The sequence below is a fragment of the Centrocercus urophasianus genome, unplaced genomic scaffold (assembly GCF_019232065.1).
Source record: "Centrocercus urophasianus isolate 14NV4802_14NV808 unplaced genomic scaffold, USGS_Curo_1.0 seq_12, whole genome shotgun sequence".
Lineage (NCBI taxonomy): Eukaryota > Metazoa > Chordata > Aves > Galliformes > Phasianidae > Centrocercus > Centrocercus urophasianus.
Window position 1 is genome coordinate 33,198,211 of NW_024884364.1, and position 25,239 is coordinate 33,223,449.

The 25,239-nt window shown below is 42.6% G+C and overlaps 1 protein-coding gene across 1 annotated transcript in view; it reads left to right on the forward strand.

The window, feature by feature from the left end:
- Positions 1–9,426: 9,426 nt before the first annotated feature.
- PKNOX1 (PBX/knotted 1 homeobox 1) overlaps positions 9,427–25,239 on the forward strand; it is a 40,109-nt gene continuing 24,296 nt past the window's right edge. The window contains exons 1-2 of the mRNA XM_042810067.1: positions 9,427–9,505; positions 19,209–19,292. The gene's annotated coding sequence lies outside the window, so the exon portion shown is untranslated. The remainder of the gene's footprint in view (positions 9,506–19,208; positions 19,293–25,239) is intronic.

Sequence of the window (25,239 nt, forward strand, 5' to 3'; positions counted from 1 at the left end):
TTCTTTCCTTTCTTTCCTTTCTTTCCTTTCTTTCCTTTCTTTCCTTTCTTTCTTTTCTTCCTTTCTTTCCATCATCCCATCTTGTGTTCAAATAGGTAGAGTAAGTTAAGTAATGTGTACACCGGGACTACTCCACCATGGAATGGAGCTTTAAGTATCTCTGTTAACACTTGCTGTAGCCAAAGAAGTTTACAGCATGCAGAGGGAAAAGGTTATTGTTAGTGTAACTGAATAAGTATTAGGGTTAATATATAATGTATAGGTCTATGTAATGGATAGTTTTTATTCATCATAAAATGTTCAAATGACTTGCAGATGTATGACTGCTGCAGCTGTTGCAGACCTTGTAATGGCATTAGGCTCTGACTCAGAGAGCAGCCGTTTGCCAAGAGGTTCTGGCAGTGGCTGCAGTTGTGATATTCCCATTGAAAAAAGTGTTGTCAGCAGTGGAGATGGTGATACAAAACCAAAGTGGGGTACGAGGAAAGGGTGAGCTTTGGTCTAGGTGCAACAGGAAAGTGAGGAATCTGAAAGTCTATTGTTTCTAAGTGTTTGATTATATCAGTAGTGTCCCACCACTACATTGGCTACTAGGGGAGCAGCTGTAATTTATGGTCACTGCAGGTTGTGGCCACATGCAGCTTATGTTACACTAATTGGAGGGGAAGCAGCAAACCTTTGATAATTAAAAATGTTGTTCCTGAAGAATACTTTAAGAAGAAAAAAAGAGTTATGATTCCTACAAGCAGGTAGAATGGAATCTCACTGTGCAAATGCAGGCTGGTGCACAAACTTCACAGGACAAAAGCTGGGCTGCTTCCTGCTTTTGGAGACTGTATGTCAGGAAGCATGCTTACTTAGCAGGCAGAGGAATGCCATCATCCTGTGGATGCATACAGTACTGCAAAATAGTATTGAGAGAAAAAAAGAAAAAAAAAAAACCCTGCATGTTTTGTGTTTGTTTTCATAGGTCTGATTGGAATAAAGAAAATAAGGAAGATTGACATCTGAAATAGGCATGCATTTTATATGTGGGATGTCATACTGAAATAAACATGCTGGTTTGATCCAGCTTCTTGAGTCCTGTACAACTGGAAAAGCACTTTTAGAAGGCAATGCAGAGCAAAAGCAGAGCTTTCAAGGTGCAGTGATAACACTCCCAAAGTAGGATTGAAAGAAGCAAGTCCTAGTTAAAGCTGAACTGTGATTCTCTGAAATTACGAGTCACCTATCCATGCAGGCTGTATTTCATCGCTTCATTTTCTGATGATTTAAGCTACTGATGGTGTGTGCTGCGTAAATATGGAATGGACTCTTGTTTTCCACCAACAGGTACAATCTCATTGTACCTCACTCTCACTCAGAAACAGTATTTCTGGCAAAATCTGTAATGCCTCTGCTGATTCCAAGTGTGTTCTTTCTGAGACTGTTCAATGTCACATCTTTGAAAAATATGCAGAATATTATAAAAGTGATGAAATGAACTTCACTTACTGCATTAAAAAATAATAATTATGCAATCTTTATGCCTTACATTAGTAATATTGAATGAATTGCTAATAGCTTGATGCTCCTTGGATAAGACAGAAAAAGCCAGGCAGCGTGACTGTGTAGGCTATTGGTTGGTGTGAGGAGCTGAGAGCTAGCTCTCCCCTCTTCCCTTGTCAGGGTGCTGCTTTCTGGGCCAGTGTAATTCATCAAATCATTCAGCGACCTTTTCCTCTGGTCTGCTGGAAAACTTTACTGGGATCTGGTCAGTGGGAAGCCATGTGCAGAAGCAGTGGGCTGCCAAAAACTTCACACTGCCTTAGGGGTCTGTTACAATGAACCTCAGATTCTTCCTAAGTGAATGATGTGAATCACAGAATCATAGGGGTTGGAAGGGACGTCTGAACATCAGCTGGCCCAACCTCCTGCTAAAGCAGGTTCCCTACAGTAGATTGAAAAACTTTCCAGTGTATGCAGGGTAGGATTAAACTTGGGAATGGGATGGGAGAACAGTCAAGGCAAATTTTATTTCTGGTCCAGGGCCAGATCAGATCTGCATAAATAATCCTACAGAGCGTTGCTCCATAATCATCTGCACTGGTCAGTAAACACTGTGTGCAATGAGGAAGAATTTCAGTAACAGATGAGTGGAGTTCCTGGACTTATAGCCATGTTACGGAGCATAAAGTCTGCAGATCTGTGGGATTTCATGCCCCTCTTCTGTGGGCTACAGTTTGGAGGACTCTTGCTGAGAATCTGTACCTACTCCGGGGAATAAGCTGAAAAGTCACTATTCTGCAGCCTCTATTCACTCCTCTGTAAATCCCAGAGATGGGTCAGTGTCCTCAGGCACTGCAGATCTGTGGCAGCAGGCCTCTCAGGACGTGCCCCTATAGCAGAAAGCAGCCCTGTACTGCAAGCATCCAGCTCAGATCTGAATGGGCCAGTACTTCTCAGAGAACAGACCTTGGCAGGGATATAGGCACAGATCCCAGAAGCGGTACTGCCTGGTGTGCACAGTGCTTGGTCTCCAGCTGACTTGCCTCACCACTCAGCCCACCAGCTGGCCTGGGCACAGCGTGGGGCTGGTATCACTTCTGCTGCTTCCAGAGCCACAGCTATTTCATGCAGAGCTGGTGTAGGGATCTCTGAGTCTTACTGTTCCACAAGCTGTTGATACATCCTTTGTTTCTGGGAATGTCTTCTCACGAAGAAATCTTGGAAAAAATGTCCAGAGATTCCCGTATCTCCTCTTTCTTGTGAAGAACGGCAGGCTTAGGAGTTTAACTCCTGGCTGGCAAAAGGAACTGCAGTCATAGAATCATAGAATCTTTAAAATTGGAAAAGACCACTAAGATCCCCCAGTCCAACCATCAGCCCACCTCCAAGATGCCCACTGCCCACATCCCTCAGTGCCACATCCACACGGCTCTTGAACACCTCCAGGGATGGTGACGCCATCACCTCTCTGGGCAGCCTGTGCCACTGCCTCACAGCTCTTTCTGAGAAGAAATGTTTCCTAACATCCAACCTGAACCTGCCCTGGCACAGCTTATGTCCATTACCTCTCTGCCTATCACTGTTACCTGGGAAAAGAGGCCAGCCCCCATCCTGCTGCAACCTCCTTTCAGGTGGCTGTAGAAAAAAATGAGGGTTCCCCTGAGCCCCCTCTCTCCAGACTGAACTACCCCAGTTCTCTCAGCTGCTCCTCATTAGACTTGTGCTCCAGACCCATCACAATTTCAGTCCCCTTCTCTGGATACACTCCAGGGCATCAATGTCTTTCTTGTAGTGAGGGGCCCAAAACTGAACACAGCACTCAAGGTGGCGGCCTCACCAGTACCAAATACAGAGGGATGATCACCTCCCTAGTCCTGCTCACAACACTATTTCTGATACAAGCCAGGATGGCATAGGCCTTCTTGTGGGTTCAAAAAAGGGAACTAAGCCATTAGTAGTAGTCTGTCTGTGTGCATTAAATATGATAGTCTGATTGCAATTTGTGGTTCAGAAAGGTGCTAAGCTACTGATCCCCAGGAACAACTAAGAGATACAAGAGGAAGGCTGAGCCAATTGTCTCTCACCAACATTGACAGTTGACCACAGCTGGACTCAGTGCGGAGGAAGAGCCAGACAAGTGCAAGTGCTTGCTGACCCAAGCATCCGCATGGACCAGATATGGGACTGCTCCAAAGAGGCCCCATGTGGCAGTAGGAGCATGTGTCCCACCTGGCACAGCTCTGCAGCCTGCTGTAAGAACCATGGTGTGGACTAGCAGAGGCAGACATGTCTGCTTTCAGCCAAAGGGCAGGTGTGTGTGCAGTAGCTTCCAAAAATCCAGCTGTGGCAGAGCAGGGAAGGGGAATGTTTATGGAACACTTTTGTCCTTGGCGTTTCCTATTTGCTTTTCAGTCAGTGCAGACATTTGTGTGAAGCTCAGCTTTTCTTCTGCTTTGTGCTAGGAGCTCAGGTATCTGGCTAGACAGTGGCATTAGGCAGAAAGACACATAATCCTCAACGAAGGCCAACTAATCCTCTCAACCGAATGGCCTTCTGCTTCTTCAGATATTCTGTCTTTATTTTTTTCTCTTTTATTTGCTAAGCAATTGATTTCTTTCCTCTTCCACTTGCAAAACTGTCAGGAGGAGGCTGGCTGGCCGGCCATTCCCATTCCCCACTGCTAACACCTTTTGGTTCTCCTAGGCTCCAGAATGCAGAGACCCATAAAAACAGCTGGAAGTAAATGAGTAACGGAGAGGAAAGACAGGTCTCTATGGACTGAAGAAAGTGGTCTGTAGACCACTGTTTGAAAACCTCTCATTAATTCTTCCTGGTTATTTTTTCTGCATCTCACTTTGCTGAATCCAAATCCTGCTCAAGCCAGTGGGAATTGTTCCACTGACTTCTGTCAGAGTTGGATCTAGCCCCCGGTCTGGAAGGTAAAACTAGTCTCACTGGTTTTCTTTTATTTCAGTTTATTTTCACTCTGCTTCTCAACTCCCAGAGTAAAGTGAATGCATTCACTGCCCTCCATGGTGGGATTCATACCAAATGTTCTCTTTTCACATTTTTCTTAAAGATGTGTATCATCAGTTCCACCTCAGTATCTGAATTTTGCTTTTCTGCTCTTTTTTTTTTTTCTTTTTTTTTTTTTGTCCCCCTATCCCCTAAACCCATCCACAGTGACATAAATGAAGGAAAGTCTTTTTAAGTGTAACACATTTTGGAAGAAACTTTGCAGTTCCGCAATGAGATGCTGTCAACTTTTGGCATCGTTAAAAGCAGTCACTTTGCACTCAGAAGGTAATCTGTTCATAGCATCTCAAGTGGAAAAAAAGATATGTTGCATTGTGAAAGATGTTTGTTCCATCACCATGGAACCCCTGGTGCAATTCCCAGGGCAAAGCATTGCTTGAGGGGTGGCAATAGTGTTTTTGTACATCATGGTTCATTCTTCAGCTTTTAAGCATATGCTGTACTTCAGGGATAAGCTCTTTTTCTTAAAATAGCATTTTGTTCAAATTAACATCCCTGATAGTGGAAAGTGAGCGGAGTAGAGCATGGCACTACAGAACGTACAGAAGGGAGCATTATCTTAGAGAGCTTTGGGGTTTTATCCTCCAGCTTGCCTAAAATTCTTTCCAAGCAACGTGTTAGATATTGGTAATGCAGTGACTCAACCATATAAACAGATGGAGTGAGTAGTATGCAGCCAGTGATTCAATTAATGTACAGATCTGGAAATTCAGATTAGATTTAAGAAGAGGAAAAATGATGAATAAGATATAAATAAGATACAGGATTTATCACTTCTCCCTTTTTAAAGGAAGTTTTAAAGGAGTTTTTAAAGCGTCGCACAATAACTCCCAAAAGGACGGCATCACGATCCTGACACAGAAACTCCTTGGAGAAGTGCTGCACTGCAGTGCCAGCTCTTGGTCTGAGCCCAAACCCTGCTGTGGGACGTGAGCTCTTAATTTCTCCAGAGGGAGTGTTCCCAGCTGAGTTACACAGATCTCCATGATCTAGTTCAAGCAAAGCTTGACGTTTATTTAGACTGAGTTAACTCATTAATTTCAGCTTTAAAATCTTAAAAACCATATCCACCATAAAATAAGTTGCACATTTTTCCCAGGCTCCTCCTATGCCACGTAAAGTTGTGGCTGAAGATGGGAATGTGCTGTGCATGCAAACAGGGCACACAAAGTTTGCTTTTTGGAATGCTCTCCGAACAGCCAGAGGACATCTAAGTAGCTGACATGTCTCATTACATACTTTCTCCCTGTGGGTGTTGAAAGAAGAAACTGGTTTGCTGTAGAGACCTCCTATTGTTAAGAGATTATCACCTAAAAACTCACCTGACTTTTATGGAAATCTAGCCAAAACCCTGCTCTGCTTAGATTATTCCAACTGCTGCAACTGTGGTCTTTATTCAGTAAGTTATGAGTGCAGATTGCTGTTACCTACACGGGAATCCATCTCTTCACCTCTATGTGAATGTTTCTCTTGAAAGCTTAATTATGAAAGAGTTGAGAAGGGCACAATCAGGAGCAATGCTACGTATCTAAAAAAAGAAACCTCCTTTTTCTGAAGAAAGTTAATGCATATAAATATTGTTTTGTGCACACGGTTGTAATAATTAGGACTTGGAAATGAGTAAAGGATGCCACAGTAATCTTAACCCACCACGCAGCTCTATGTGGGAACCAGTTTTGCCCTCTGATACATTTATGCATTCCTGCTATCGGTAAATTGCGACTGAAAGGATATTTCAGAGCAGAGATTTGGAGAGTGCTTTTCTCATTCAGTGAGACAGGATGTTAACAGCTTAGTGTCTGCAAATATTTGGTATGAGAGTGGGGATCTGGTACTGTTCTCAATAACCAAGTAAGGCTACAACCATACAAACATATCCGTACTTGCTTTAAGTAATGAGCTGTACTTAGGGAGTGTATTTAATATGTCCAATAAGAAGAAAGGAACAGCAGTTTGAGAAACTGAGTGTTCTGTTACTTGCGTTTTCCACCCTGAATAATACTCAACCTAATTTTTATGTACCTGTAACTTGTAATTACAAAGGATTTAAACGACATCTTATTCAACCTTGCACATAGATTTCGCATTTTTAGATTAAAAAAAGGTAGCAGTGTCAACATCTCACTTATTTGAATGCACCTGTACCAGTGGAATTTCACAGCATCAGTAGTACTAAATGCACAGTGTGGAGAATTTCATCCTGACAGCTGCCTTCAGTCTGTGTATTGGATCTTTGGAAAACTGAGGAAAGACAACACAGTATGTTTGGATGACTAGAAATAAAGAAACAAAATGCTACCTATCCTTTCCTCTGATTCATTTTCTCTTTTGTATGTTTTTTTTTGTTCACCTTTGAATTATTCTCATTTACTTCTTCATTCCTTGCTCCTGTCCTCCCAGTTCCTCCTGTTTTCCAAATGTTGCCTTGTCATTCATAGTGCCTTTCTTAAATCTTCACCTTCTGGAATCATTCAGCTGACATGTTTTTTAAAAACAAGCTTAGCTTCTGAGCCTTCAAGGAGAGACCTGAAAGCAAAATGGAAAACAGGGACCTCTTCACAACAGCTGTGAACAGGGAATTTATAGATGGTCAATGGGAAAGCATGAGTTAGATCAAGAGTTACTTTTAGGTTAATGAAGTTCATATGGCCATGTCATGCCCCATTCCTGGAGGCATCCCAGGCCAGGCTGGATGTGGTTCTGGGCAGCCTGGACTAGTGGTTGGTGAGCATGTACATAGCAGGGTGTTGAAACTAGATGATCTCTGTGGTCCTTTTCAGCCCAGGCCATTCTATGATTCTGTGATAAAGCTAGCTGACCATAAGGCATACACGTGTAGGCAGTGAGGCTGGTGCTTGAGAAATGCCATGATTTTGGGATTGAGGGAGTTAGAATGTATATTTGTACTGCAGAAAACATTAGCGACTGAGGGGAATACAGCACAGAATAAACTTAATCACAAAGGAGACCGTGAGATAGGATTGCTGGGGCTCTGAGCAATCGATCTAGTGGCTGGTAGCCCTGCCCGCTGCAGGTGGTTGGAACTGGATGGTCTTTATAGTCCCTTCCGACACAAGCAATTCTATGATTCTGTGATTGCAGGGGAGAGGGGGAGATGGCAGATGAGGAATTCCTACATCTGTGGGGTGAGAGCTAGGGAAGAGAAAGCAGCAGCAGAAATAGAAGGGCAAACAGAAATAGAAGGGAAGAAGGAGGAAGGGGAATTCAAATTGTGAAAGGTACCCAACAAAGCTTTGAAGACAGCTGGGAGAAGGAATTAGAAAGTAAATTAGTTTGAATTGAATCTGTTCTTTCTCAGCAGAAGTCGGTGAACTCCTGTCCACAGAAGCGCAGGCAAAGCGGATGGAGAACAAAGGGTTTGCGGGGTGAATCAATTGTGAGGAAAAGGCAGGTCTGAACATGGGCATCAGTTAATTTGAAGCACCGTGCGGTGAATGTGTCACCAGTGAATGTGATGAGAGAGGGATGATGAGAGAAGAAAGTTGTGGTAGAAAAAGTCAGCTAGGCCACAGGAATTCTATTAGAGACATGGCATGGCACAAGAGCAGAAATGGAGAATGAGGCTCTTGTAAGAGAAACCAAGAGTTGGATTTAATTTTTTTATTTTTATTTTTATTTTTATTTTTATTTAAGTCATTCCCATGAACGCTGAGACCCAATTCACACAAGTGAGCACTCTGGATGAGCACAGCTCATTTCCCTTCCCACTCTCCCCACTGGATGCACAAGTTCCCTCTGTGCTCACTAGCCTCACTAGCCTCTGTGCTCACTAGACTGTCCTCACTAGACAATCGTGTGGATCGGGCCATGCTGGGAGAAGCAGCTGGAAAAGACACGGCTGCAGGGCTGAGGGCAGCCTGGCAGAGGGTGAGGCGGCCGCTTTGCCAGCAGACAAACAGCAGCAGTGTGGTCAGTGGGGAGAATGCTGAGGGGTCCACAGTGACTGTCACCAGGGCAGGGTTTGGGCACAGCAGTTGTGGACTGAAGGCAGGCTGGGCTCATAGGAATATTTCAGCAGCCGCTCCTATCACCAGCCTATTAGCAGTCTTCCTTCAATGGCCTGGCACAGAAAGGCATTACACAGTGCAAGATAGACCAATGGGCCTGAAGGCCACAGGCACTGCAAATTAAGGGGACGGGATATTGTAGATATGGAAGCATTTCCAGATGCTCTTCTTTGGTGAAGAGCAGTAGCACAGGCTGTGCCCGTTCTGGGCTGAACACTCTGAAGGAGCTTTGCTGCCTACATCTCAGAATCAGGGGGAGACCCTTGGCAACGTGCATCCTCTGAGTAAGGCTGCTGAGAGGCTTTCTGTGGTGTCGCGAGGGTCTGGAGGGACGGATAAACCCACTGAAGAGTCACAGAATCATAGAATATCCCAAGTTGGAACAGACCCATAAGGATTATCAAGTCCAGTCGGTGTGTGTGAATGCCGAAGGGTGTGAGCTCAATCCCTCTGCTGCAGCAGTGAGACAAACTCCTTAAACATCCCTAAGGCAAAGCCACTATAACATAAAGTACAGCTTCAACAGACCCTCTTTTCTCCGCCTCTCCCGTCTTTGCATCACTTCAGGGGAACGGCGTACACCTGGCTCCAGCAGAGGAGGCTGCGCAGCCCCATCCCGGCCGTTTGGTATCTCCCTCCCAGTCGGCCTCGCCTTTTCCCCTCCTTCTCATTGCATATTCATGAGCAAGGCCCAGGGCGCGCCGGCGTAGGGCGGTGGCACGCGGCCGCCCCGCCCCCCTCCCCGTCGTCCGCCGCGGTGGGCGTGCTCCGCTCCGCCCCCGGCCCCGCCCCCTTTGGTGCATATTGATGAGGCGTGATGCGCGGCGTGCTGTCGTGTCGGGCGGCGCGGGCGCCGATTGGCCGAGCGTGGGTGTGCGCGGTGACGCGCGTCGCGGCGGTGCGGGTCCCGATTGCTGCAGCCGCTTGTCAGTGTGACGAAGATTGGCACCCAGGTAAGCGCTGTCACTCAAACCCGCTCCCAGCCAGCCAGCCCGCCAGCCATCCATCACGGCGCACCCGCCGCCGCCGCCCGCCGGGCCCAGCCACTCCGCCGCCGCGCCGCGGGGCGGGGGAGATTGGGGGGACAGCGGGCCCGGCAGACGGCACGGCGGGGAGGGGGCGCCCGCATCGCCGCTCGCCCCGAGGGTGGTCAGGGGCGGCGGCGGCGGGCAGGCGCGGGCGGGAGGGAAGGAGGGAGGGAGGGGGGAGCGAGGAAGTTTCTGGAAACGCCGCCGCTGCCGCTACGGCCGTTGTGTGGCTGCGGCGGGGGCGCGCCGACGGGGGCGCGCGAGGGCCGGGCGCGCGCAGGGAGGGGAGAGGCGGGGGCGGGCGGGGGGGCGCGCGGCGGGGGGCGGAGGAGGAGGGGGAGGAGGGAAAGGGGAGGTGGCGGCGGCGGCGGCGGGGTCCTTAAAGGGGCAGCGCCGCGCGGGTGCCTAGGGAGAGGCGGCGGTGGCAGTAGCTGCAGCGCGCAGCTCCGGCCGCGGGGCGCCCTCCGCTCTCCGTGAGCGATGGCGGGAGCGGTGCGGAGCCCTCGTGGTGTCCGTCCGTCCGTCCGTCGGGCCCTTGACAGTCAGGCCCCGTGGTGTCTCCGTGGTGCCCGTGTGGAGCTCCTTGCCTCTAGTATTTCTCTGGCGTCTGACGCGGGCATCGGGGGTGCGGGATGGCAGTCAGGTGCCGGGCCTGCCCCGGTGTGCCGGGCTTTGTGCTTCCACGCAGATGCAGTGCGCGCCCATACAGTAATGCGGCTCCTGCAGCCGGGTGCTGTGCACGTGTTCTGCGGATTACGCGGCCCAGGAAACCGATGGAGGCTGTGTCACTAGCGGTATGGCCAGGCCTTGCCAGCGCTGGAGTATCAAGCAGCGAGAAATGCAGCGAGTGCTGTTTTCTAAATGACTGTAAAACCAAATGGCACAATTATCCTTTTCTGGGTCTGTGTGTAACCATATATAGTCATTAAGTTTATTCCATCTGAAGACTCGGTTTTCACTCTTCTTGGTATGTCGTTGTTTTTATTCTGGGAGTTATTCTGGATTTCTTCAAATGTGCCCTATTGGTTTGTTCTATATAGCGTATGGTGTGTTTTCTCAGCAGACTGCTTACTGCTCTGCATCTTTCTGTGGTATTTTATGATGAAAATAACCCCGTGAAAGCTTCAGTGTAGGTTTCACACTGCTTTCCTCACATAAGCTTCAGTTCAGTAAATGGTGGATGGAATGGCTCTGTCATAGCCTACAGCTCCTCACAGGGAGCCGAGGGGCAGCGCTGAGCTCTGCTCTGTGTGACAGCGACAGGGCCCGAGGGAACGGCATGGAGCTGCATCAGGGGAGGGCAGCTGAGGGTCAGGGAAAGGGGCTGCACCACAGGGCGGTGGGCACAGCTCCCGGTGCTGGAGTCCACAGGGCATACACACTCTCATTCCTGGTCTGATTTTTGTTGGTGTTGTGTGGAACCTGAAGTTGGACTCTATGATCCTTGTGGGTCCCTTCCAGCTTGAGATATTCTGTAATGTTCTTTGTTGGGTATAGTAGGGGATGGTGCACTGCACTGAGGCTTGGAAGTCTCTTTCTCTTCATTCTCACTGAAGTGATTTTGGGACATTTGTTTTCAGTCAATGGCAGTGTATCCTTGCCTGCATACGTTTTCATAAATGTTCCTCCTTCAGGGTGGGTCTCATAGAGTGCTGTGCTGGACAGTCATTTGTCTTGTTACCGTTTCCTTTGTGCTGAGGGCAAAACAGAACTCCTTACATTTTGTGTAACTGTTACAGTTGCTTTATTCTTGTGCATTTATGTGTGTATGTATACACACACAAATATACAAACTTGGTCATTACTAACTACAATTGCTGCTGCAGCAAATGTGGAAGTGTTTGAGACGCAGCTCAGTTCTTGGAGGAGCGTGACTCTCTTGCTATTATTGAGACACACGCTGAAAGCCAGGAGTGAATGATCCACAGAGCCTGTGGTAGTGAGATGTCCCAAATAGAGAGAGGTGCGGCCCAAGCTGTATTTCAGAATATTGTGTAATGCTGTGAGAGCCGAATGCCACCTCTGCTATAGCAGCACACGTGGAAGTTTGCAATAAAGCAGATGAGTATTTTGATGTAAGACTGGGTCATTTTTGGTGTGTGAAATTTAAAATTCCACGGATGTGGTTTCTCTCGCAGCAGCTGGTTGCTTCAGCCGTGCTTGTTACAGGGCTGTAGGCTAACAAATGCGAAGTCTCATGGGAGGTTGTTTTACCACAGCTCAGCGCTTTACAAAATGTAAAACAACGTATTGCTCTTCTAAGCAGGGGAGTCCAGGAGCAAGAAGAAAGCTGCGAATGGAGTGCCTTCCTTGGCTTGCTTGCTGCCAGATGTTACCCAAGTATTTTATCCTGTCCATTACAGCTCTCCATCAGATAATCAGATGCTAAAGGATGCGTGTTTGTTGGCTGATTCTTCACTAAGGCTGTTTCGTATCATAGCTTTGTAACACCGCAGTCACAAATAGAGCTGGAAATAGGGTAGAAAACAGAGACAGCAGGAGTCTGGAAATATCAGTCTTTTTGGTACTGGTGCATTACTGTTTATCGAGATAATAAAGGGGGATAACTTGGTCCTTGTCTTCGCATAATTTCTTATCATCTGTGATGTGAATGTGCTTGGTTGTTCTTAATGCATGAACTACTCCAGGCTATAATCTCCTTTTTCTCCCCATATATATATATATATGCACACACATTATGTGTATATGTGTGTGTATATATATATATATATATATATATATATACACATTATATATATATAATGTGTAAAAAAGACTATTTAGTATTAAAGAGGGAGGCCATTTCAGTGCTTACACTAAAAGGGGATATTTTGAAAACGAGAGGCAAATAACCAAGATAATCATACCCTTAGCTGGGTGATTCACTGGGAATATGATGACTTTCTGCTGATGTACTGAAAGAGGAATACATTTTTTCTGTACCACTCAACTTTAATTTATATTGTACTTGGGAGCCCTTTGAATTCCATGCATTTTATTTTGGGTACGGAGGGAATACGGAAATCTGGCTATACTTCATATCCTGCTTAGTTTTTTTGAAGCAGCACAGCAAACAGAACAACGGAAAAGGGTATTACAATACTTAGAACTGAAAAAAGTAAATTCCAAGTCTTTCATATTCGAAAGAAGCAGGTTTATAAGACGTCAATTGGAGCTTCATACATATTTAACATGCCTAGAGAACGGAGAAGTGTATGTGCTGTGTTGTATGGTTACGTAGAATCACTAAGGTAGGGAAAGACCTCAGAGATAACCCAGTCCAACCATCAGCCCTCACCATGCCCACCAACCATGGCCTTCAGTGCCACATCCATGTGGCTCTTGGACACCTCCAGGGACAGTGACTCCACCAGATCCCTGAGCAGTCTGTGCCTCTGCCTCACTTCTCTGAGAAGAATTTTTTCCAAATATCCAACCTCTCCCATGCAACTTGAGGCCATTCCTTCTCATCCTGTATTTGTTACCTGGGAGAAAAAGCTGACCCCCACCTTGCTCCAGCCTCCTTTTGGGAGGTTATAGAGAGCAATAAGATCTCTTCTGAGCCTCCTGCTCTCTGGACTGAAGAACTTTATAACTAAGGAACTACCCAATCTGTCTATGATCACATAGTTCACGTATTCTGGCCCACTGGGTGTTTGTGGGTCATGGCACAAGCAATGTCAGCAATAGATCTATCCTGTGTTGTTTTTTGTTTTTTCTTAATTTTCTTTTAAGTTGTTGTTTTCAAAAGCTTATTTCTTAGTCATACTGAAATTTGCCATTATGAGTATGTTTGAGTTATCCCGGAAAGTTTAGGCTAAAATGAATTGGCATTTTGAAAAAGACATTGGGAGAAAGTAAATGTGTTAATGAAAACAGGAGGATAAGTGCTTTTTTGGCTTATTTAAAAGCAACTCAGCACTTGGGTTCTAAAACTTAGAATAGCAGAGGAAGGGGAAAGGAAGTGTACACATTGACATAACACATATGGCTGTACCTAGAGAAACTTATATCAGATTACAAGCTCTTGAAAAACTGAATCAAGTGTATAACTTGGCAAGTGTTTATTAAATTGCTCTAATATTCCATATATCTTGAGTATCGCCCTGTCTGTTGGTGGCTGCATGTCACCTGACTGTGCAATCATCATCTGGACCAAGCAGTTAAGCATGATGACTCCTGCAGCATTAGGCAGTGGGTAAGTTTAATCCTGTGCAGCCTTTTTCGTTTGTGCTCCTTCCCCAACCCCAGAGCATGTAGATGCAGTGGTACTGATGGAGAGGTGAAGACTGGTCTTTGGGGAGGGTGGGGAGCAGAGGCTGAAGCCTAGAAGGAATGCAGTAAGCCCAGGAGCCTGAAGAGATTCCAGATAGTCATAACTGGAGGGGATGAGAAGTCAGCGGGCAAGGAAGAAAAGTGAACAAGGAATAAGGGTGGTAGATGACTGGGGAGCCCAGGGGGCATGGATGGCAGAGCCAGGCTGCTCGTGTTCAACCAGATGTTGGAGTTAAAAAAAAGTGGTGGAAAACTTGCTGGTCAATTGCAGCTGGGTTTGGCAGTTACAGGACTGGGATTTCATGTAGCTTTAGTTTATTCAACTGGCCCAAGTTAGTGTTTCCTTGAAGGGCTCCAAAACCTATTGAAAACCGTTACTTACTGAGAGAGTGGTGAGGTGTTGGCACAGGCTGCCCAGAGAGGCTGTGGGTGTCCCATCCCTGGAAGTGTTTAAGGCCAGTTTGAATGGAGCCCTGGGCAATCTGATCTAGTACTTGTCCTAGCAACCTGCAGCCCTGCCTGTGGCAGGGGGGTTGGAAATTGATGGTCCTTGAGGTCCCTTCCACCCCAAGCCATTCTATGATTTCTGAAACCATTGAGGACATAAAAATAAAACCATTGATAACTGGAACATTTTAATCTTAAGCGTTTAAATGTTCAAAAATGTGTAGAGGGTTTTTTGCTTACGTATTCAACATCTTAAGTCTGTTTGAATGGCAGTTATTAGTTTAATAAAACTTATCATCTTCCTTCAATTGTATGTCAGTATCGTTAAGGTTTGTCTGTCATGGAATCATTAGAAACTTTTAAGTTTTGTGATATGGATGTTAGAAAACTTCCATGCCTATGAAATGACATCCTCCATAAATGTCTTGCTAACACTGTAAAGAATATTTAATAGAAATAAAGACATAGTAAGATTGGTGCTTATTTTGTGTCTTCTTTATGAAAATAAGAAATCATGATTAAAATAGAGCTTGTCAATGTTCTGGTTTAATTTAAAGGAGATGTTGCCGTGAGCTTCTCCAGAAGTAAGGGAGCCACGACAAGCTTGTGGGGATATTCCAGAGGCTGCAGTGGTGGAGATACAGGACTGGGTGCAGCACATGAGCAGAGATGTTGTTCATTCACAGGGAGTGCTGAGGAAATGGGGAGGGTGGCCTTCTGCTTTATTAATAAAATTGTGTTTGAAAAAGTAATCAAGTATCATTAGGTAGGAAAGTTGTATCAGAATCAGTTCCAGCTGTATAACTGCTGATACACACCCTCTGGTCTTCAAGGGTTCTTCAGTTGTCTTTCTAATGTTCTCCTCTTGGCACTACAGCAAGTCAGATACCATGCTATCATTTTGATAGTAGGAGTCTTAGATGTTATGATGACAGTTTATTTGGTATATCTTGAACGGAAAAATAATTCTCTGTCCTGTGATAAATAGACATATGTGAGGAATTCACGTGCGAGGATACATAAGCAAAGACCATAGAAGTCCTTCAGTTTGCACTGTTAAGAAGAAAAAATAGCAAAAGAGTCATCATTTACTGTGTGGACAATTGGGAATGAATGAGAGTGATGGGGAGTATTTTTGCTTCCCTGTGCTCTAATCCCTCAGGAGTGTCAGAGCAATTAGGGAAGGAAGCTTTCCTTTTCCTCACGTTTTGTTTTCCTTTTATCAGAATTTCTAGTCCCCATAATTCTTTTCTACTGTATGGAGCTGATAAAGCAGCATCAAATTGCAATGTGAAATGGATAAGAGAAACTGAGATGCTGCAGAAGTTTCTTGATTTGAAGAACCTTTTAACAGTTGGAAGAATGAGGTTTTATGCCTGTGAGGATTACCTTCTGCAGTGCCAAGAGCTACCTGCAGCCAGGGTACCTAGCATGCTGAGGTGGCATCATTTTATGACTAGATTGGAATAGAATTCTTGCTGTTAAGAAGCATGACGGTAAATAGGCAATTACACAAGCCATGAACGTGAGCCATGATGATGTGTGCATCCCCAGAAATGTGCTGGTGCAAACCCAAAGGGTGTAGGCAGATTTAAGGAGCTGGAGTTCTTGACAAGACCCATCTGCTTTCACTGTTGTGCCTTGAGAAATGTGTATTGCCTTATACGTCCTTAGTATCTATTTTGTAAGTTACTGCGTATGCAATTGCAGCATGTAAAGTGGCACCATTTTTTATATATGTAATGGTTTTTTCGTATTTAGTACCAGCAAATAAGAGAATTTCCAGAATCCCTTTAAAATACAGAAAGCAGTGTGCTCAACGAGTGTGAGCTGCTAAAGGGGCACACATCTTCTCATGAGATGGTCTGTTGTTCACAGTACAGTGTGGCACTGTGGCCATGCTTGGAAGATAAAACCTGTGATACAAATATGTTGTATGCCTTCTTATCAACTGGAATGATATGAAAACAGGATGCTGTGGAGAAGTAATGGAACAACAAAGCAGAACATATAGTATTGAAGATATCTTGCTGAATAAAGCCAATATCTTATAGAACTGTAGATTTGTTAAGGTTGGAGGAGACCGCTGAGATCATCTAGTCTAAATGTCGACCCATCACCACCAGTATATACATCCAAGATTCAGTGTGCAAATAAAGGTTAATGGTAGATTGAAGCCTCAATTTCTAAAAAAAAAAAAATCACCTTAGCAGTGGATTTTGATTTTATTTTAATTTTCAGTTTCTTAAAGTGCACGGTGCACTCTTCTTAAAATTTCATCTCATCTTCATCCAGATTAATATATAAATAACTTTATTGTATCACCAAACAATAAAGGGAAAAAAGTGACACAAAGTAAATCTCATTTTACTGCAGCAGAAAATTGGTTTTGTGGCTTTTTTTAGGGCTCTTCTCCCAAAGAAATTGACAGCATAGCTGTTGTGTAATAATCGTTGAGCTGTATTTGTGTAGTGTAACTCCCCGAGGCAGGTATTATACTCCTGAACAGGAACATAATCTTTCTAAAAGTACAATATTTCTAAATAATGGCTGTACTTTGTAAGTACAGAAGATAGAGGAAATGAAAGTCACCTCGCTGCTGAGTAAGGACTGCATTCTCATGGAGTGCGTTTTTAATAAACTTGTGTGCATCAACTTCACATTGATTTGTTTGTCTTAATTTTACTTAACGTCTCTTTGTAGGCAGGTAGATGGAGATAAGTAACGACTGCAGCAAAGGCAGAATGAAGCCCTGCTGGCAAGTTGTCATATGTACTCTATGTTTTACTTTGTTATTTTTATTTGAATCTGTAATCACATACATGTATATATACATACCCTTTATGTATGCTGATGTTTGTAGATCTGAATGTATGCATAGGTCTTTGTTTCTTACTGGCTGGCATGCAAAGTGAGAGCTGCTGAATGCAGGGCTCATTTATACTTGAATGAACAAGGTTGTATTTTACTTCATAATAAAAACCTAAGCCTTTAAGTAACAAAACAAGTGGCCATTTGTTCTGGTTTCATAGTTAACTGTCTTCTTTATATTGATAACATGATTTTAAAGCTGGTCTGCAGGAAGTATAAAAATGAAAAAACAAACGGATAACAGTAAAGTGCAGGCTCCACGGCGCCTTGTTGTTGTCTCCATCCTTTAACAGGTGAGCTGCGCCCTGTTCTTGCCTCCTCTGAGGTATGTGGGAGGACAAAACATGCAAGTTCAGATCTCTATCGTTTTCTTCTCTCATATGTTTCGGAGTAGGCTCTGTAGTTGTAATTGCTCTCAGTTGTCTTTTGGAAGAAAGCAACATGACTGCAATGTCCTCTCACTCCTCTGCCCAACCTTTTCTTGGCATCTTTCACCTGGGCTGCATTTCTTCAGTACTTCCTCCATTCTGCCCTTGATGTCTCATACACGAGGTCTTGCAGCTTGCCTGTTTCTGGAGTTTCGGGAAAGGCTTTGGAAGCAAGGACTGCTTTCTTCTTTTTACGTCATATTTTTTGAGTGATTAGATCTGTCAACCAAGATGCTACGGGTTCTTTGCTGCAGCTGTTTCTGGATGAAAAAAACAGGCTCTTCAGATTTGTGATGGTAAAGTAGACCCTTCAGACACAAAAAAAATGGATAATCCCCATTTATTTGGCAGTGACCTATGTTCAGAAGATTCTGCAGAGTGGGAAATGACTTTTTGCAAGCAGCTCAGTAAGCTGAGAAAAGTGAAAAGGAGTACCAGAATTACAGAAGGTGAATAGTGTGCGAAGAAGGGAATAAGACAAAAATGAGAGAAATTTCTTCTTGGGGTACACAGGTCTTGAACAGCTGAGGACAGAGAGCCCTTCAAGGCTTCATGAACAGGCATGTCGTTGTAGGCTGGGACTCCTAACTCAGTATTTCATCTCTTACCAGTGACTAAATCATATAATGCCTCACTGTTTCCTGGAGTATCTTCTCAGCTCTTTCAGAGCTGGATTTTGTGAACTGTGGATGGTGTCTGTTTTGACTGGCCCTTAGCATTTTGTGCGTCTGTGATCTGACCTGGAAAACTGTACATATACACTGTACACAGATAAATGTTGGTTCAGAATTGTAGATACCAACTTCATCTCACTTTCAGAAATGTTGGAGTTACTTTCGTTTCAGCTCTAACGCACTCAGCAGAACTGGGAACACGAGTACTTTTTTTTGTGTGGGAAACAAAGATAATCTGGTGTAAGAGCCAAACTGTGCTGTAGCCATCATTTCAGATGGCCTTTGCACAAGGTTAGCATCAGTAACCTCCGGTGAGAGTTTTGTAGGCATTCTGTAATACTTTTCAGTTAAATATTTTTATAATCTTTGCTACTTTGCTTTCTTGGTCATTACAAGTCTTCTGAAGTAGCTTTATTGTATCAAACAAGTGCTGTGAAATTAAATAAAATTAACTGTAAATGGTAATTTTTGTGAAGTTTCTTTAAAATTGCTGAATAAATCTGTAGCAGAACCCGCCTGCTCTAAACATTCAGTACCAGTGATGGCACACTCTCCTTGGTATGCTGCTAGTGTTTATCATGTGGAAGATTACTTGATTATAGCCACTGCTGGAATACATTCCACAATCAAGTCAAAGTGTGATTATGAAAGAGATTTAAATTGGGAAATGAAAAGTCTTTGCCCTTTCTTGGCTTCATGCTGAATTTTGATGCAGAAGGACTTCCCTGAAAACTTGGAGCTGAGTTGTTCCTATGAGTTTTATTTGGGGATGTGTCTTGTCTCATCTAAGCAGACAGAGAGTAAAATATAAAGACTCAACAGCAAGCAAGTCAACTGTCTGAGTGTAGCCTTCTGTATCTTCTTTAATCATCTTCAGTCTCAGAAAGTGTGCTGTATGTTGTTGTCTCTGAATCTTTTTCTGTTGGTTCCCAGGTTTCTGTTGTGCACCTGGTACATCAGTGGGACTCACTCTGCTGGAATGAGATAATGGTGTCCTCAACCCACTGAAGGAGAAGGGTGAGCAGCTTTCTCCCGGCTTATATTTGACTTAGCCATGCATCATGGGAGCTATATAATTACATATTTTGATGACAAGTGAAGCAGGTTCTAGATGCTTTTCATATGTCAACCAAACTCCGTGTTTTAATTTTGTTTCTGTTGAATTTTGTTGAATGTTAGCTGCAAGAATGTCTGTTGTATTGTACATGCTGCCTGAAGTTAAGAATAAACCAATAAATAGCCATACAGAATCTGCCAGTTCCCTTTTCTCTCTGAAGTACTTCAAAAGAACGTGTGTAGTGGAAAATTAAAAGGAACAATTATGTGTTAACAGGTTGGTTGGGTAGTTTCTTCACAACCCTAAGACAGTTAGTGGTTGGCTTATACCCCGAAGCATAACTATTTATATCTCTTATAAACATCTGTTGTAGCTTGTATATGTTAAAAACGATATTACTGAGCTCCAAAAGCTTACTTGCACCTTATGTTAACATTTCTGGGTGGTCCCTGCGCTCTTAGTTATGAAGGAATAAGTAGAGCAAGTGAGGAGAGATGGGCACTTTGTCTGAAGTGTTTCAGTTCACCTTTGAGCTTTTTTCTTAGATATACTCCCTAATTTGCACAAAGTCTGCATACTTCTGATTATTTTCACCCCTCTTAATTTAGCTTCCTTTCTAGTTTACGTTTTACCTCCATACTCATTTCTGTTAAAGGCTTGAATTTTTTTTCACTTTTGTAGAACACAGTTGTTTTGCAAATTCCCTTTCACCACAGATGTCAGTGGCGTTTCTGATTGCAGTTCATGTGTCAGCCTCCAGTTTACATGACCTTAAGTGTTTCCTTGGGTTTTCCTCACACTTTGTTCTCAAAATAAATAAAACGAGAGTTAATACTGTTCACCATGAAGCAGTCTGGCAGACCCCTCTCGGCCACCAGTTTTTTTTGTTATTTGTAACTCTTTGAATATAACACAACTGCACTGTTTTCCTTCTACTCTCAATTTCCTTAACAAAGAATAACTGGAATTTTTAAAGCTAATTTGTCCAGAAGTCACGTGTGCTTAGGCCCCGTTCAGATACCTTAGGCCATGTAGCATTAGGTATAGCTGTGCTGGTTAAAGATGGTCCTGCTGTGAGTTGATAATCACCACACTTGAGCCAGAAATTACCACACATGAGCCAGAAATTACCACACTAATAGGTCAGCGAGAGCAGGGGTTGTGTGAGTGCACAGTAATGTGTCTCAGACAAAATCGGCTGGTTTGCATTATAGCCACCTTTAAAAGAGAGTTGAATTAGCTTGACTAACTTTATGTAGAAGGGATCAGAAGTCATTCACATGTTGGTGAGCTCAGGGTAGGGCTGTGGAAATAATTAGCTCTGGCAGGGTGGCAGTGATAAACATCTGGGAGTGATACCAGCTTCATCTAGCATCACTGTTTGCAGAATGAACATCTGCTTAGGCTGTGTATCTGCTAACTGGGACTGGATGCTGTATCCTAAATTAGCTTATAAAAGCCAAATGTGTAAATACCTTTAAAGTTATTTTTCTTGAAGTCTAATGTAGTTTGTTTCTAACCACTACTGGATAATGAGATGTTTCTCTTTAGTAAACTCAAGTAATTCCTCAGTTAATTGCCTCAATTTAAGTGTGTCATTAGCTCAATTTGTTCTTCTTGATTTGCAGTAGTTTTCTTCACTGAATCTCATCAGTTTCTATCTTGCCTAATAGCTTAATCTTCCACTACTGTAATTATAAGTCAGAGGGGAAGCTCTTATGGGAAATAACAAATCTACCCATGCAGAATCCTGTCTAGCTATTCCATGGGGAGAGAATGGGGCTAAAGCCTTTTTTGATGAGATTATGTATGGATCTAGCTCAAAGCTGCGTGTCCCTTTTTTTTCCCCTTCATTTGGCCTAAGGGATTTCTTAGTGTGGAATGTCTTTTTCTTACGGAAATCTAGAAATTCTTATCATATCCTATTGTCTTCACCAGTTTGAATGTGTTATCTTGGTTACTTCCATTTTCATGTTCTTATTTGTGTTGCTGATATTATCTCACGTCTTTGCTAACTCCACCGCATTTCAAAGGTACTTTTCTTAAAGTGTTTTACCTTATTTCATCATTTCTAAGAGATTATCTGTCTCCCATAGCCAAACAATTTATTTAGTGACATTTTGCAAGGAGTTCTTCAACTTGTAAAATAATCTTGAAATAGTGGTTACTATTTGTAGATTGATGAGTGTGATCTGTTTGAACGTTTTGATGTCGATGATAGCCTTGTTTCTGCTTCTAGTATCACAGTCAGTAATGAAATGTGCTCCTTTAGAGAAAGAAGACTGGGACTTTGTGCCTTTTGACTCTGTCAATACAGTCAGTCATCAATACCATGGCTGTAAGCTATTCTGAAAAACTAAATGTTTAAACACAAGGTAAATGCTCACAGCACTTATATTTTAGAATATGTTCCCTTAAAGTTCTTTTGGAAAGGCATCAACATTTAGGTATCTGATTCAACTTTAATGTTGAATGATTCGTAGCCATTAAAAAGCAATTCCGAAGTATTTCTATAAGTGAGTGTGTTCATGTCTTTCCATTTTTTTTTCTTTTGATGAGAAATTAATATTGTTTTCCGAGTTTCAAAGTAATAGATATTGTTGTCCTATGAAGACTGAAAGCTCAGGTGAGATGTAAGTTATAAAATTAAGTAAATGTAGCATGAAATTTGAAGTGTTCCTTGTTTTCTTTGGCTCTACAGTGTAATAGTAAAGGGCTAAGTAACATTCACGTTATTTGATGTTTAGGTTAGAAGTATGAAAAGAACTCAAGGGTTTTTGTTTGCTTCTTTGGTCGGTTGTGTTTTTTTTGTTTGGTTGGTTTGGTTTTTTTGTGGTGGTAATTTGTTATGCTTTTGGGTTTTTTAATCTGAGTCTCAAAATAATAAGTGATGGCTCATTTAAGAATGTCTCTGTTCTTTGCAATCCTTTATTTCCTCTTTTATTGGATTGTTTTTTTTTCAGTGCGGTATTTACATAAAGTACCAACAATTTTTTTCTGCCTTCTGCTTTGAAAAGGAATAGTACACGAGGAGGAAATGTTGATTTACTTTTCCTTTTTTGTCTGGAGCCTTCTCTGTGATTGGCCTTCTCATTGTTTAATTGTTAGTATTAATGCCAGCTATGTGAAAGCTGGAAGTAGAGTACAGCTTGTGTAGTTGCATATGAGTAATTATCACCTGACTATGCAATAGCAGAAGTTCAAATTTTAGCACTGCATATAAAGTCTTATTTATGAATATGAAATACTATTAGTAAGAATTCATGTGATGTAAATAATTGTACAATATGTTGTATTGCTAAGCTAAAGCATAGAGTAGTGTTTGAGAAAGTAGATCAGTGCATTATTAAAACGGTAAGGTATTTTGTAATGTGGGTTTAGCTAATAAAAAGTAGATTTGAAGTTCTTCTTAAGTTATTCCTTGCATAATGTTTCATGTTTTGGAAAGCAAATACGGAAGGGAGGAAGCTGTAAGTCAAATAGTTGGAAAAGAGCATTACATATTAAAGATAGAAGAGCAGCTGTTGCTAGAAAATGCAAGAAAGATCATCCAGTTGCTTTGGTGAGTTAAAAGGAGCTTTGTAACTCAAAAATGTAAGATTATGGTGTCTCTTCCTTGATGTGATGTGTGTTGAACCCTCTGCCACCCAAAAGCAAATGGTGGGGGGATGATACTGGTAGGCTGTTGTATTAGTCTAAAGAGAAAATTTGTTTTCATAATACTTTGACTAAAATCCAAAGAAGTATTCTTCATGTTAGTATCAAAGTGAAGTCAGGGGCTACAGGGGTTGGAGATTTTATTCTATTGATGGTCCTTCATTCTTTATTAGTGATACAGCTAAGTATTTGTCATAAGAAAACACAATAAAGCTGTACAAGAGAAAGTTAGTTCTCCGGCACTATTTGTGTAAACAAAACGTAAAAGAAGCAGAGGATTAATGTTTTGGCTAGAGGTGCTTTACTTCACACGTTAAACCCATATTTTTGGTGTATGCTAAAAATACACTCAAACATCAGCATGCTAGGATGTTGCTGTGAGAGGTTTCTGGCTCGTAGTTGTACAACTTTGCTGTGTGAACCAAAACTCTTCAGAGAATCTCGCTCCTACCAGATGCTTGCTGCCACCAAACCAGCAAACACTTGCATTACAACTACCAGAACAATAAAATCAGTCTTTACTCTTCTTTTCTGTCATCTTTATTCTTAAGAATAACTGTAGCACAGTTGTAGCATGTCTCTTCCCATTCCACAAGCTGCTGAGGATGGTGTGCACGTGCTGTCTGCAGATGGAAACGTATGCAGCTACACCGTGACCCAGAGCCAGGAGTACCTCAGGTGGCACGGGCCGCCACAGGGCAGCTGTGGGACTTGAGCCATAGTGAGTGAATTTATATCCAAGTTTGGACAGGGAGTCGTGCCTACTGGATTGTGATAAGCTCCTCTGGTCTTCAGAGCTGGTTTTTAATGAGTAAATAATCAAATAAATTCCACTTTGAGTAGAACTTGGTTGAGTAGTACTTGGTGCAAAGTAAGGATGGAGGTTTGTCCTGAGGAGTTACGATCCATCTCTATGCCTGAAACTGTGAAGTAAATGAGGAAGGGAATTCCCAAACTTGCCCTGTGTTTCTAAATTAAACCCTTGTGACTGTACTTGTGACTGTTGTGATCTACAGGGAAAAATATCTGAAACTGTAGAAACTACTCTTAAAAATGGTTGTGTATTTTAGTACTGTGCCAAGGTGAAGGAAAGATTTGAAAACAGTTGAAAAATTTGTAGTCATTGGACCTATTACAAAGAAAAGAGTTTTCATTTCAGATCTTAAGATGGTGAAAATTCTTATATCTCATTCTTCAATACTGAGATTAGAAGAAGAGAGCACAAAAACTGGAAGGAGTACCTGTATGTAATCTTCTTCAAGACATAAGCTCTGTTTTTGTTTTTTTCCTCTCTAATATCAATATTTTTATGCTGGCTAACCATTAGGACTCCTACAGGTCAAGGAAAATGGAGTTCCATGGTGACATTTAGTGTTAATGCCTTCTTGGATTTTGTGATTTTTATTGTAGTGCCTGCTAATTTGACAAGGAAGTGAAAAGTAAAAGTAATAGTTTGACGGATAACTCTGTCTGGTGTTGATGATATACTAAATATTGTCTTTTTTTAATGTTTGAACTCCTCTGCGCAGCAGACTCCAAGTAATGCTTGAAGAGAATGCCAGACATGAGTTGATTTGTGTCATAAATCACATGGAAATGAATGTTTCCCAAAGTATTGAATGACAGAGAAAATGATACTTCTGAATTCTGAAGTCCCTTTTGAAAATATGTCATTTCATAGGCCCAGTTGTTTAAAAATAGTTAGAATTTGCTCTAATCTTTGCTGGGCCTTGCTTAACTTCAGTAGGGGATTCCTTACTTCAGAAGTGCTTTCAGATATAGGTTTCTAATAGAAATTTCAGGCTCTAATTTTAGAATATAAGATTCATGCTCGTAAGTAAATTGCTGTTGCTTAACACTTTCTACATTTGATCCATCAGTTGTAGTCTCTTTGTGGTTTTGGTTACAGGAAAGTTCAATGTGTCGTTGGTCTTTTGAGAACAAAGAAGCAAATCTTTGTTCTTTTCAACATTTTATGCATAACCTTAGAATTAGTTAAGTACTGCAGAAATAAATGCTAGTTTTTACCTGAAGTTCATGGATGAAATCCTGTTACATCCATCTTATTGACAATGTGATGTTAAAATACAAAATGCTTCCATGTTTCATGCTGAAGTTTGTGGTTTTCCACATGGAATTTTGTTGAGAAAATGCACATAGCTTTTATTGTCGATAAGCTTGCTGATTGTTTCAGTATTACAGCTCCATCCATTTTCATCTTTTGCAATTGATTTTTAAACGGGCACTTCT